Genomic DNA, 13,086 nt, shown 5'->3' with positions numbered 1-13,086 from the left:
TGGCAGGCGAGACCTGCGATTGGGCGGGTTTTGTGTCTATGTCTGCGCCCAGTGTCTGCGCTCTTTTATGACATAATTTAATTCATTTCTTTAAAATCATTTCCAACGAAATAAAATACAAAACGTAAGCAGATAAATAAATAAACGTATATTCAGCTTCAAATTGATTTTATTTAGCCGCCTGCTGCCTGCATGAAAAATTCAACTGATTTTTATCTTCAGTGCCAACAAAGAAAGTCAACAGAACAGATTCGGGAGCGTTTTACCCGCGGATGCAAATAATGCCAAAAGAAATTAAGTGGTGGACTGGAGCGAATGGCAGCAGCAATTGCCGCATCAAGAGAGGCACACACTTGTGCCAGGAGGATATTCCCAAAGTTAATTTCTCGCATATATCAGCAGGAAAGGTTTCATTCAATGAAAAATTTGATTCTATATTTATGCAAAAATATCTTTGCATATTCTGGCACCTCTTTGGATTGTCTTCTCCCATACATAAATACTTTAAAAATACTTCCCTTGGCAATTTCTTAACAAAAGTTTTCAGTCGTGAAAGAATATTCATTTCCAATTGGTTTTGTAAAAGTTTTCCTTCAAAGAGATTGCCAGAACACCTTTTGGGGAACTTTCAAACCAATTGTCGAAGCAACCAAAAAAAACCAATGAAACTGAAGGATGGCAAAGCTGCTGCTGCTGCTGCTGCTGGTGCTACTATTTCGGGTTCTGTTAATTTTATTTGCATGTTTTTATGCCTTATTTTTATTCATTTCTTTTGGCTGCGCTGCTCTGGCGCTGTATCTACTTTGCGTTCTTTTTCTGCGGTTGGTTGCCATACATTTTTAACATCGTTGAATGGCAGCAGTGCCGTGCAGCACGTGATTGAAGCCTGATAAGCCAAACACACGTACAGCGACAGACGACAGACAGACAGTCACATTTTTTTACTTACGAGCATATTCGATTGACAGACCCGCCTCTTAGACTACTCGAACCCAGAAGCGATTCAATGGAATCCTCAGACACGGAGGCAGATATGCTTCCACTTATATATGTACATATGCATGGGCATAAATATCAAATAAATTTCGCTTTATACTCGTACATGGCCTTGGGTGGGTTCCTGTGTGTGTGTGGTGTGTGTGTGTGTGGTGTGTGTGTGTGTGTGTGTGTTTGCAATAGGCAATGTGAGGAAATTTTGATTTTTCGCTCGAGTTGGCACGGCGACGAGCGGGTTTAGTTTTGTGTCTGACTTACAGCGAAATCAAATTAACTTGTGCACACTTTTAGGCGCATAAAAGGAAAGGAAAGAAGGCACCAGACACCGAAAGAACGATGGAGACCCAGCGTCAAAATGCTGCGACGTGACTGCCCTTCCTTCCTCCCTGTCCCTTCCCTTCACGACACTTTCCAGCAATGCAAATGGTGAACGGAAGTCGTCTGTCGCTTGTCTGTGTGTGTCTGTGTGTGTGTACATTTATTCACTGATGTTCTTTATGAAAGGCAATTTAAAACATTCTGTCATTAAGTCGACAAATTTTTAGAACGTTGCCAACATTCGGAGCCCGAGGTAATTACAAAATGAAGTGCACGTGAGACACGAAAAGAAAGCCAAATAAAAGAGTGAGCCATAAAACGAATATAAAAAAGGAACGTAGGCGGGGAAGGAAGAAGGTTAGCCTGGTTGGATGTGGAATGAAAACAGACGTCCAAATGAATTTTTGTTTTACTTTATATTGCAGCCGAGAGCAGGATTTCGAATATGTTTTGAATTGCTTGATATATTTTAATGACCGCAACGGTAGATGTGTTGCCTGATGAGCTGTGGCTTATAAAGGTACAGAAATAAATACATAAACATAAACATATGTACATAGTATGTACATAAGTATGTACGTAAAGGAAGAAATGTAAAAAGCTTATTGCATAAGGCAGAACATATATTTTATCATTTAACTCTTGTACCCTTAATTCCTACAATAACCACAAAATAATCTGTAAAATATCAAAAGAGATTCGTTTAGAGCAAAGTCAATAGATTTATGTAAAAGAAATAACAATTCGTTATCCCTTTTCGGGTGTTAAGGGAATTTCTGTTGCTGTGACTCCACTCTGCGCACACAAAAACCAAACAAAACTTCAATAAATGTCGGAAATAATTGTTCCAAAGCTGTTTTTAATTATTGTCGCAGCATAGCAGCGCCCACACACAGTTTATGGGCCTTCGAAATGTGAACTGAAAGCGGCAGACATTAAGGAAAATAACACGCAACTATTAACAGCTAAATGCCAGGCACATGGAGGCATAAATCAAAAAATAGCTTCATAAAATATTTATGCCCCTCAACACATGCACAAAGTGGGTCGGGAGGAGCAGACACCCCAGTCATAGTGTTAAATAAAAATGGGTGCCCATTTGTAGGCAACGGAAGCGGAAATGCTTAACAATTGAGAGCACAACAGGAAATGGCAGAGCGAGAAATATAAAGAGAAAAGCTGGGAAAAGCTCGGCAACTGGTTGTTCATTCAGGGATGTAGAAAAATGTCGGAAAAACTGAAATAAACTGCCAGACACTGACAGCCGCCGATAAAGGATAACGGGGAAGGGGTTGCCTCCATTACATACACCGAAAATGTTCGCAAACAAATTAAAAATTAGTCATAAAAAAATAATCATACGGCGGCGGCTTGTGCCTGAGCAAACAAACAAGCGACATTAAATTGATAAGAGTCGGTGGGGGGGCCAGAAGGGCAGAGGCTCAATAAAGCACCGAGCGAATAATGGTGGAGCATGTGAGCCGGGCCCACGACGACGATAAAGACGGCCTCAAGAGCAGACTCGAACACTTGAGTGCCAGTTGAGGCAGACAGCCACGGCAAAGGCACAACATTTTTTTGTACGTATTAAAAGCAACTTCCAAGTCATTAACCCGTTTATGACGCCTAACTTGGCCCGGACAGGCCATCGCCACTTGGCCACAATAAAGCGCCAATAAAAGGCCTTGCACGCAAAATATACACACAGAGACCCTCACACATGGCAGTACATGTGTTGGTTCTTTGCGGATCTTGGCCAACTTTAAGCGCTTAACGGCTCATTTATTGCAGAACGAAGCCTCAAATATTTGTTGGGGAGTAGGAAGGAAGATCTAGAAAGGCATAAAATGTTATTAAATACGCGACTCAGCCTTAGCCACAGAATGGCCGGGGCACGCGCCCATTATGTGTTTAATCTTTGACCGGACAGGCCTCCCCACAAACACACAAACACAAACTCACATAAATACAAACAGGGAAACCCGCACAATGACAGCAGAGATGGGGAGAAAGGAGAACAGCAGACAGGAACTGGCAGTGGAATCAAAGGGGAAGGGCCATGCATGACGTACGGAAACGGTTGCATCAATGTCGTTTGGCCATTTTATGCCAGATCGTTTCGCATAAACACGAACCAACAGACTGCATATAAATAAATACAAGTGTGAAAAGAGCCAAAGAGAGAGAGAGAGCAACATAGGAAGAGAGCTAATGAGACAGAGAGACAGGGAGGGAGGGAGATGCTCTAATGGAGAGAAGATGCTCCGAGTATGGCAGTGAATATATCATGGGCTGCCTGCAAATTAACAGGGGAAAGAAAGAGCGAAGTGAGAAATGCCCTAACACATGTGAGCAGCAATAGGAAGAGAGCTGAGGCTGGAAAATAAGTAGGAAATAGCTAAAAATTTAAAGAGTTAAGCCAGAAAAGAGGGACACATGAACAGAGGGGCATATCAAAGAGGCATATACAAAATGTATTAAGTACACGTTAATTGTGTGCTAGCTTTGATGTCTGTCTGGCTATGATCACAGACACACAATCAAAAGAAATTAGACTCTCTGATGTCTCTCAATGTCATACAAATCTTTATTTTGCCAGCAGCAATGCCAATTCCTGTAGATCCTCTCTCACAGCATAGTGTATACAAAGGAATTTACGGTTGATGTGGCTTGTCTGTTTATGGCAACGGCAGCAGCAACCGAGCAACTTTGGCTGTGCGACTGTGGAATTGCGGCTGGCCCCCCGCTGCTGTTGTTTGGGGGGGTAGCGGGCAGACGCTGCCACGCGCCTCTACTCACCAAAAGCGGCTTTGGTTTTGTTATCCACACTTGCACACACACACCCACACTTGGAGTGTGCCACATTATGCTAATATTAGCCCGGGATAGTGCTAGTGGGTTAAGGACATTTTTATGCACGCGTATGCCCCCCACGCACATCGGGCAACGACAACGGCATCGACATTCGAGAGTCGTCCACCAGCTGGCTGTATTGGCTGTTTGTTTGCATGTGTTCGTGCATGTTAAATGGGCGTAATGCCACTATTATTGGACACATTACAAACAAAATGAGAATGGGACACCCACAACACGGTCCGCCTTCTCTTCATCGTTGTCCCCAGTGTAAAGCATTGTCTGGCCTTAAAGCTCTCTTGGCCCAATGGAGAGAATATATTGCAGTTGGCATTAAACTTGCATCAGAGACTGCAATTTCGAGTAAATCGATTTTCAGAGAGTGTCCCAAGGCGAACTCCACGCGAACTCCACTCCATTGATGGGGAATTTCCATTTAATGTAAGATAATCCACATAATGGATGGGGGCTGCTTCCACCTTAAGGCACTCAAAATCTCTCTCAAATGAGCAGCCACAAGAACCCATTTGGATCTATTCAAGCATCAGTTACCTGTTCGCTATCATTACCCGATATATCGGGCATCGATTTTTATGTCCCAAAGTAATTTCCTCAAAATTTTGCCGAAAATCAACAGAGCAAGGCCAAAGCCATTGACATCTTTTCAAGCACATCCCCATCATCATCATCATCATTGGGTGGTTGAAAAGCGAAAACATTTCCACAACAGAAACTTGGGAATAAGTGAGAACTGGGCAAACTAGTGATAGAAAAAATAGTTTGCCAAAAGAGAGAGAGCTTCGATTTTGCAGTACAAACGTGTGGGTGGGCAGAGCAATGGCTGCTGAGGTGTTTTATCGATTGGCACTAACCACAAATACATTTTACCAGAAGAATAAAGTACAAGGATGGAACCTTTACGCTTGACAGCCATGAAGAAATGAATGTGCCCAGTGGAACCAGCCGCAGGAGGAGGAGCAGCGAGGCTTAGCCCCACTTTGTGTCACATTATGGAGACATCAAGCACACAGACGGGACTCGTACGTATACGAAATAGCAACAGCGATTAAAGTGAAAAAATACTGCCCTTAGGGGACCCACTGGGAGTGGCAAAGGCACACAGAAATTTCGAACTTGAATCCAAAAAAATATCGCGATATTAGTAACTACAAAACAACAGACAAAAACACGTAGAAGAGGAGCTTGAAACGTCGGGAGAAGTGGGAGTAGAAAATTAGAATATAAGTACAAATCATAATTTTAAGGCAGAAATCTCTAGAGATGAGCTTTCAGCACCGCCACTGGCTACTGTCTGGCCACGTTTTGAGGCTCCTCCCCCTTGGGCTCCCTTTTTTCGGCAGGTATAATCCCTCAAAGCGAAAACACACAACTCAAGCATTTTGGACGCTTCTTTTGAAACTTCACTTTGGCTTTATATGTATGGCAGGCGCTGTATGTTTTATGCTGTATGTATCGACGTGTGTGTGTGTGTGTGTGTGTGTGTGTGCAAGACGAGCCAACATTTTATGCGCTTCGTCGCTTTTCGTCTACTCCAAAATGATTTGCCTTTAGCCAGGAGACCCCAGACCCCGGCCCATCCACTTTGCCTCAAGTTCAATTTATTTTGCGCATAAAAAATATAAGCATTTCTTTGCCAGGCTTTTCCTTCCACTTGTGTCCATGCCATGGGTTCTCTGTGGCTGTGTGTGTCTGGAAATTCAGGAAATTTGCCTATTCAACTAAAGCAAAAGATAGAGATGAGCGGCAGACAGATGAGATTTGACGTTTATAAGGCTGCTTACTCCTGGAATTTATGGGGACGGGGTTCTAAATTTATAAATTTATTTGAGCTCAGAAATAAAGGAAATTGTTCAAAATAAATAACTCTATAATTAGAAATTGGCGAGCCCTTGGGGGCTTGAATACATTATTAATGTTCTGTAGAAGCTGCAGCATGCTGAGTGTGTGATAAATAAGTGCCTGTGGCAAGCCCATACAGATCATCTTGGATGATCCCCAGCAATGTGTAGATATTCCTTGAATCACGACCACGACAAAGCACCCAAAACAGGAACGCATCTCTAACTCGTGTTTCCCTTGCCCCCAACCTCTTGGCTCAACGATTGCATGCAACATGAGAAATTGCTTATAAATCATGAGCAACGCCGGCCTCCGCCTACCCCGGGCCTGCCATGCGAATGCATGTTTGCTGATTTACCGCTTCGGTTTTTTGTTGCCATCAAAATGTTCATATTATACGAGCACACACATACATACGAAAAGCCGCACAGGCATAAGTAAACCTCTAAACATTGTTGCTGCCACATATGTAGATATTTATGGAGCTGGGGAAATGCTTTATTAAATAAAATGCTACCTGCTGGCAAAATGAGGCGGCGGGGGGCAACTATTTGGGCTAAGAAAATTTGTCAACGCGTCGTCAACATTCAACTGACATGCCAAGTAATTTGCTGCTAAGCAACACCAATACACAAGAGGCGGGGCTACCCATAGCACTGAAACAGACGACCAGAAATACAACCAGTCGAGCCACCCAAGCAGCCACTCTACACAGTCGAGCCACCCACTCCAGCCACCCAACCAGCTACTCCACCCACTCCGCACTCCGACCACCCGCAGCGTAAAGGTTTTTCGGCTGTTTGACAATTCGCAAAGTGCACAGGGAGAACACAGTGCCCCAGGCTGGTTGTATTTGCTTGAAGTTGACTAAAACAGGCGCTTTAGGTACAAGTATATGGAAGAGGCTTCAAAAGAGGTTTGCTAGCGCATTTATTAGAATTATTTAAAGAGAAATCATGGGTAGGAATAGCTTATAAAAGTAAACCCAAACTCCGCTATCTAATTCGATCTCACTCAGAATTTGTGGCCCTCATGTAGCGATCGCTACTATAGAAAGTTCAGTGGGAAAAACTCTTAATAATATTTTCTAGATATTTCTTTTTATATACTTTTCCAGTCCCTTGCATTATACAATTTCCTATAAAATGATGTGTAAAACGGCTATCACTGAGCCTGTTAGGGTATTATCAACTTCTATCCACCAAAGTATTTCTATTCGTTTGTTTTCTTTTTTGTAAGCTTCAACTTTTTGTTGAACACATGTCAGGGCATTTAAGATTTATATATTTCTCTTTTTTCTGCTGGACCGTGTCCATGGGCAAAATTGTTGAGCTGCCTGCTGCCATCCATGCGGCATTTTGCATGCATTTTTGATGGGCCTGGACATTGGGTGCCGTGTGCCGGCAATGCTTTTTTAACGCGCTTTCATGGTTAGCTGCATTCAAGTGGGGTTCTTGGTACGCTCTCCTTTATATACCCGCTTTTTCCCTCTGTAGTTTTTTAGCGTTTTAATTGTCAGGCTGTGGCGGTGGCCGTGGCAGCCGGCGGTGGTTGCTCTCTGGGAATTGGTGGCAATTGAATGCGATTTCGCCTGTGTCCCTCCAATGGGAATTTAAGAATTTTCAAGGAATTAGCTAACCAAGCTGGAGAGCACCTAATACGCCAATAGAGATTTATCTGAGGGGAAAACTAACAAGAATTGAAACTGAAATCGGCTTAAAGTTGACTTTGGAAGGCGCTCAAAATCTGATTCATATGTGGCTCAAATGTGAGTTGAAAATACGTTAAGGGGTTGCCTAAAAGGGGACTCAAAGCTGCTGGAATTGAACTTTAAAAGGAATACATAATGCAAGGCTTAAAGTTGAATTTCAAATCACGCAGAAACTTTCGTTAACATCAAACCAAAATGCCAATTTTCCATGTTTTATGAGAAATAAACAAATGTGTTGTGTGTTATGTATATCATGTGATAACTTGCCCTTAAGCTGCACCCAAGCCAATTATCCGCCCACTAGACTTTTATGTGAATCACAGTCCAATCACAACTTTTGCAGCCAACAAATCCTGCAAATGCAACATTCCAACGCACATTCCTGCACAAATCCGACGGGGCTAAGCAGGCACGGCGCAGAAAACTCTTTAAAAACAAACAATGGGAAAATGGAAAAAAACTAAAAAATGAAAAACTAAAAACGTAAACGAAAAACGAAAAAAGAAGCAGACTAGCAGCGACCTTACCATTGTTACCTTGGCCGTTTGGCATGCCAGCGCGTGGCGTGGCAAGGCAAGGCAAGGCAAGGCAAGGCGTGGCACAGCACCAACGTGAGGCAACGTACGACACTGCGTATGAATGATGCGGGCACTTTTAAATTATGCAAGAGTATTTTCTGCTCACTGGCAGCTGGGCGCACACACACACAGCCATACACGGGGACTCATGTGAGCAAGTGAATTTTCCACACAATAAAATTGTTCACACTTTTTATGCAGAGAGACGGCAGGATGGAGAGAAGAGATGATGACATGGAGACGAAACAAAGAACTTCAGTGCCATATAAAATAAATTAGAAAACTGGCAAAATTCTAAATTCAAGCCATTCATTAAAGCCCGGCTAGGGCCGGGGCCTTGATAAATTATGAAAATGCAGCTAACGAGGCGTGTGGAACCTTGACATTTGCCCGAGTCCAAATTCAACACTCGGCTGCCCTCTGTTGGCACACGGACCATAGCCAGCCACATTGACATTCCACATCCACATCATCATCACGGAGCAGTTTCTTAGTTCTCCCTGGAGTGCATATTAAAAATGTGCAAGAAATTTGATGGGTTCAGTGTTTCACTCAGTGGAAGAGTGCGGAATGCCATTCGCCGGAAAGGATAACTTGAAGTTGTCTTTAAGTTGTCCATTCCCCCTCGATGGAGCTGCAAAAGTATGCGACGATAAATGACAAAGCTAATGCGCTTTCAACGTTCTGGCAAAAATGCACCACGGAAAATGTCTTGGAGGCAGCATTAGGATGCCTCTGTCGCTGCCACAGCCATTGGGATGCCACTCAAGGCATTTTGCCTGCTGCCAGCGGCAACTCGTGCCATAAATGTCTGCACATTGTTGCAGGTGCAGCAGCGGGTTGGAGGAATGGGCAGCTGGGCACACCCCTCAGGCGCGTTGCAGCTTGAGCTTGACATTTGCCTGACAATCAGGCGACACATTTTCCCACTCTGACTGCCACTCTCTGTCTCACTCACTCTCTCGCTCTCTCTCTCTCTGCTCCACACTGGATTTTTCTGCTGCTTTGATTTTGAATAGCTCACTTACTTAATAAACGTAGCACAGTGCTCGGCGACGTTTTTCCCCTTACTCTGTTTGTCAGGAGTTTGTCTCCTGCTCTGAGACTCACTTTTAATGCTGTGTAAATTCAAGTTTGCATTTCAAGGCTTCTTTGCCAGCTCATCCTGGGGTGTCGCTTAGATAAGATCATTACACATGGCACACAATAATTCACTGAAAGCGTAGGAGTGCCATCAAAAGTAAGTGCCAAGGCCTGGGGAATTTCAGCTGGGAGCGAGCATTCGTGGCGTTGATTACCTTTCCTTTAAATTAATTTTATTTATTTATTCATTTACCAGAAATTTGAAAATTCAATGCAATTAACAGCTTAATTCTTTATCGTTTAATATTTTTAAATTCCACAAATACATTGTTAATTTTTACCCCCACATAAGCAACACTCTGTCGGTGTATCGTATAGCCCCCAGGTATGCCTCAGATCTTTGAACACGCACACACTTGGCCCTACACAAATCCACCTTGAGGCAACAATCAGAACCCCAGGACTGCCGGAATGAAGTTGGCAGCTAAATTTATTTATTGACTCACTTACTTGGCAAAGAAGCTCTCACACTCCCTCGAAGGATGTGTGCGTTTGAAATTTATGTGAGTTTTACCATCCTTGGCTCTTTTGCTTGGCTCTTTTACTCTTCATCACTCGACGGCAATTGAATTAAATTTCAATTAATGAAATATGTTTGTGGCTTTAAGTCAGATTTTATTTAGTATTTTTTGTTGCTGTTTTTCAGTGTTTGCTTTACCCTTGAAGGCGACGAAAGGACCGCACAGTCAGCGTCCTTTCTTTGCTATTATTTTTATTTTTTATATACCAATCGACTGCGGGGACTGTGGGTATTGTCTTTATTATTGCTGCTGCTGCTGTTGCTTCTTAGATGATGGTTGGGGTGGGAGGGGTGGGGAAATACCAATTTGGTTGGTCATAAATTTTAGCGAGACGGCGGCACAAATGAAAAGCACAGCGTAAAGGAAAATATTTAAATTTTCTCGCTCGCTCTTTTTCTTTCTGCAGCCCTTTTTTTTTGTTTTAGCTTGTTTTGGCTCTGAGGGGAGTCCTGTGGAAAAAATCTGCTTAAATGTACTTCCGTCATAAAATAACGGTAATGCACAGAGAAAGAGAAAGAGAAAGAGAGAGCAATGCTCCTCCGTGTGTTGGTGTGTGCCTCACGTAGCAAGAAAAACCTTTTTATAAATGTTGGTTCGCAGCTTCCGCAAAATAATAAAACAAAGCGCGCCACAACACTCACACACACACACACACACACACAGTGAGAGAGGGAGTGAGTGAGAGCGCGGCTGGCAGCTGCCAGGACATCGCCCGGACCTGTGCGAAAGGCAACCCGGCAAAGAATGCTTTTAAATTTTGACACACACCCACAGCAACACTCACACACGCAACCACTTGGTGGGGCAACAGCAAAAATACACCAAAACATTAATAAATATGTGCAGCGCAGCTCCGCCTTCAACGCACACAACGAGCAGACGTCACCGACCCATGAAGCCACTGCCCCGCCCACGCCCCGCGCACTTTGTTTATTTTAATTTTTTCTGTAGTCCTTTTTTTTTTAATTTTTTTGTTTGTTTTTGTTGGATTTTTATGGCCCCAAAAACTCTGTGCGGCGACATTTGTTTGAAGTTTGTTTTGCATATGCTTTATTTCAGTTTCATTTTTATTTTTGGGACACTGGCAACATTGGATAGAGTGGCTGATTTGGCAAAAATTCTGCTCAATGGGAAATGCTATACAAGTCTATTTTTGCCAATAGAGCTGTAAAGGCATTCCGATTGAACGGGATACAAATTTTAGCCAAAAATAGTCGAAAATCGAACATTTGCTGTATTTAAAGAGATTCTAATGAAAAGATTGAACTAAAAGGGAAATTGGATTAAATTAAATTCAAATAAAATAAATAAATGGAAAATAAAATATAGAAAGCACTTCAAATAGTTTTATAATATATTAATGGTCTACCCTGAAGTAACGCTCAGTCTATCCTCATTGGAACTACTCTACCTAAATATTTTAAAACCCAATTAAATCAATCACTCTGCCTGCTAACTCCAATGTTTTTGTTCTACCATTAACAGTCTGTGTAAAAGTTGTATAGCCACACAATCTCTACTAATATTCAATCAGTGCACACACACGTACTATCTGATTCATTGATTTATGCTTTACAAAACACATTCATATCGGAAAACCAAAAACCAATTAAATTTAGCCACTGAAAACATAACAGAATTATCAGCAACAAACTCCCTGAACCACAAACAAAAGATACTCTGCAAACACATTTAATTCGATTGCTGTGAAAATTTAAACGTAAATAAAAATGATCATGAAAATGACCATTAAAAAGTTGCAATAATTGAAATGAAAGCAATTGAAAATGAAGTTCGATAAGAGTTTAATTGATAAATGCGTGGCATATACATATATATTACAATTAATCCATCTCTTACCTTGGAAAAGCTTTACTTTAAGCTGGAGCTTAAACTCCTTTGAGAGGTCTCTTGCTGAGCCCTTGGACACTCAACTTCCTGCCTATGGCTATGCCTCTGCCACTGCCTGTGCCCCTGCTATTTGTTTTTATATATGTATCTTGTTTTTGGGTTATTTTCCTCTGCGATCCACCCACAACACACGTCAATTAACCTACTTTCGAGTTAGCAGGGGGCCAGTAGGCTAAAACAAAACATAATAATGGCAGCAACAGAAAGCCAGCTCCAGAGCCTGAGCCACCTTCTAACGATTGACCCAAGTTAATTTTGCTTACAATTTGTTTTGGTGTTTTTTTGCTGATTTTTTTTCTGCCTTTCGATTACTCTAAGTATTTCCGGCAACACACACGCACGCGGAACACTTTAGCCGGCTTTTTAGACTACTTGCGCCAAAAATCCAATCAGCCGTAGCAGCGGACCAACAGGCAGGACTCTGGGGACCACCAAAATATCACGCATACGCCACTTGTGCCGACCAGAACGCACGAGTGGCAAACACGAACTGACACTGTGGCCAGAAGTGCAACCAAATCGGAGTCCGCTGTGTGTATGGCAACTGCGCATGCGTCACTTTTAGTCAATGAAAAGCTTCGTGCCACACACAACATTTGCCGCCAAGTCGAGTCCGAAAGTTGCCTTCGTTCTTCTGGCAGCTGACGCTTTTTCGGAGTCGCGTCTGTTGCGCTGCTGTGCAAGTGGCATGTGGCAATATGATTTATATCAGTGTGGGAAGTCAGATTTTCGATCTCATAAAATTCGAATGCCTAAAGCCAAGAATAAGCCCAGTTTTGGCTGACGTCTAGTAACCGAAAACCCCAAGATCGGGCTACCATATAATATGGAAACACTCAATCGGAAGATTCAAATATAATACAATAAAAGTTCGCTGCAAAAGTTGACCAAAATTTCCAATAAAGCACCGATAGGAACGATTAATCACAATTGCCTATTCCCTATTGTTTTTGGGTTATTGTTGTTCTGTTCCTGTGGTTGTTGTGCCCCCCCTCCTCTTGTTGGCGTTGTCAGCGGCAACATAATCATCGGCGCGTGTTGCTCACTTTTGGAGGCAGACGACAGCCGAGCCACCGACACAGACAGAGACACAATCGCAGACACACGGACAAATCCGGAGCACAATTCGGGCAACGTCATGTCAACGAGACAGTCGAGACAAATGCCACAGATCCAACCTACCCCGGCCACCCGC

General features: G+C 42.7%; 1 protein-coding gene and 1 long non-coding RNA gene across 2 annotated transcripts in view; one reads left to right on the top strand and one right to left on the bottom strand.

Annotated features, from left to right (window-relative positions):
* Positions 1-12,366, bottom strand: part of LOC117587387 (myb-like protein AA) — a 45,088-nt gene extending 32,722 nt beyond the window's left edge. The window contains exon 1 of the mRNA XM_034278041.1: positions 11,841-12,366. The gene's annotated coding sequence lies outside the window, so the exon portion shown is untranslated. The remainder of the gene's footprint in view (positions 1-11,840) is intronic.
* LOC117587391 lies at positions 4,728-5,979 on the top strand. Its single transcript, XR_004574059.1, has 3 exons — positions 4,728-4,992; positions 5,059-5,207; positions 5,826-5,979. It is a non-coding gene; the product is annotated as an uncharacterized LOC117587391 (long non-coding RNA).
* Positions 12,367-13,086: the final 720 nt, after the last annotated feature.

The sequence above is a fragment of the Drosophila guanche genome, unplaced genomic scaffold (assembly GCF_900245975.1).
Source record: "Drosophila guanche unplaced genomic scaffold, DGUA_6, whole genome shotgun sequence".
NCBI lineage: Eukaryota > Metazoa > Arthropoda > Insecta > Diptera > Drosophilidae > Drosophila > Drosophila guanche.
Note: the sequence above shows the minus strand (reverse complement) of the source record. Positions and strands in the feature narration are given on the sequence as shown.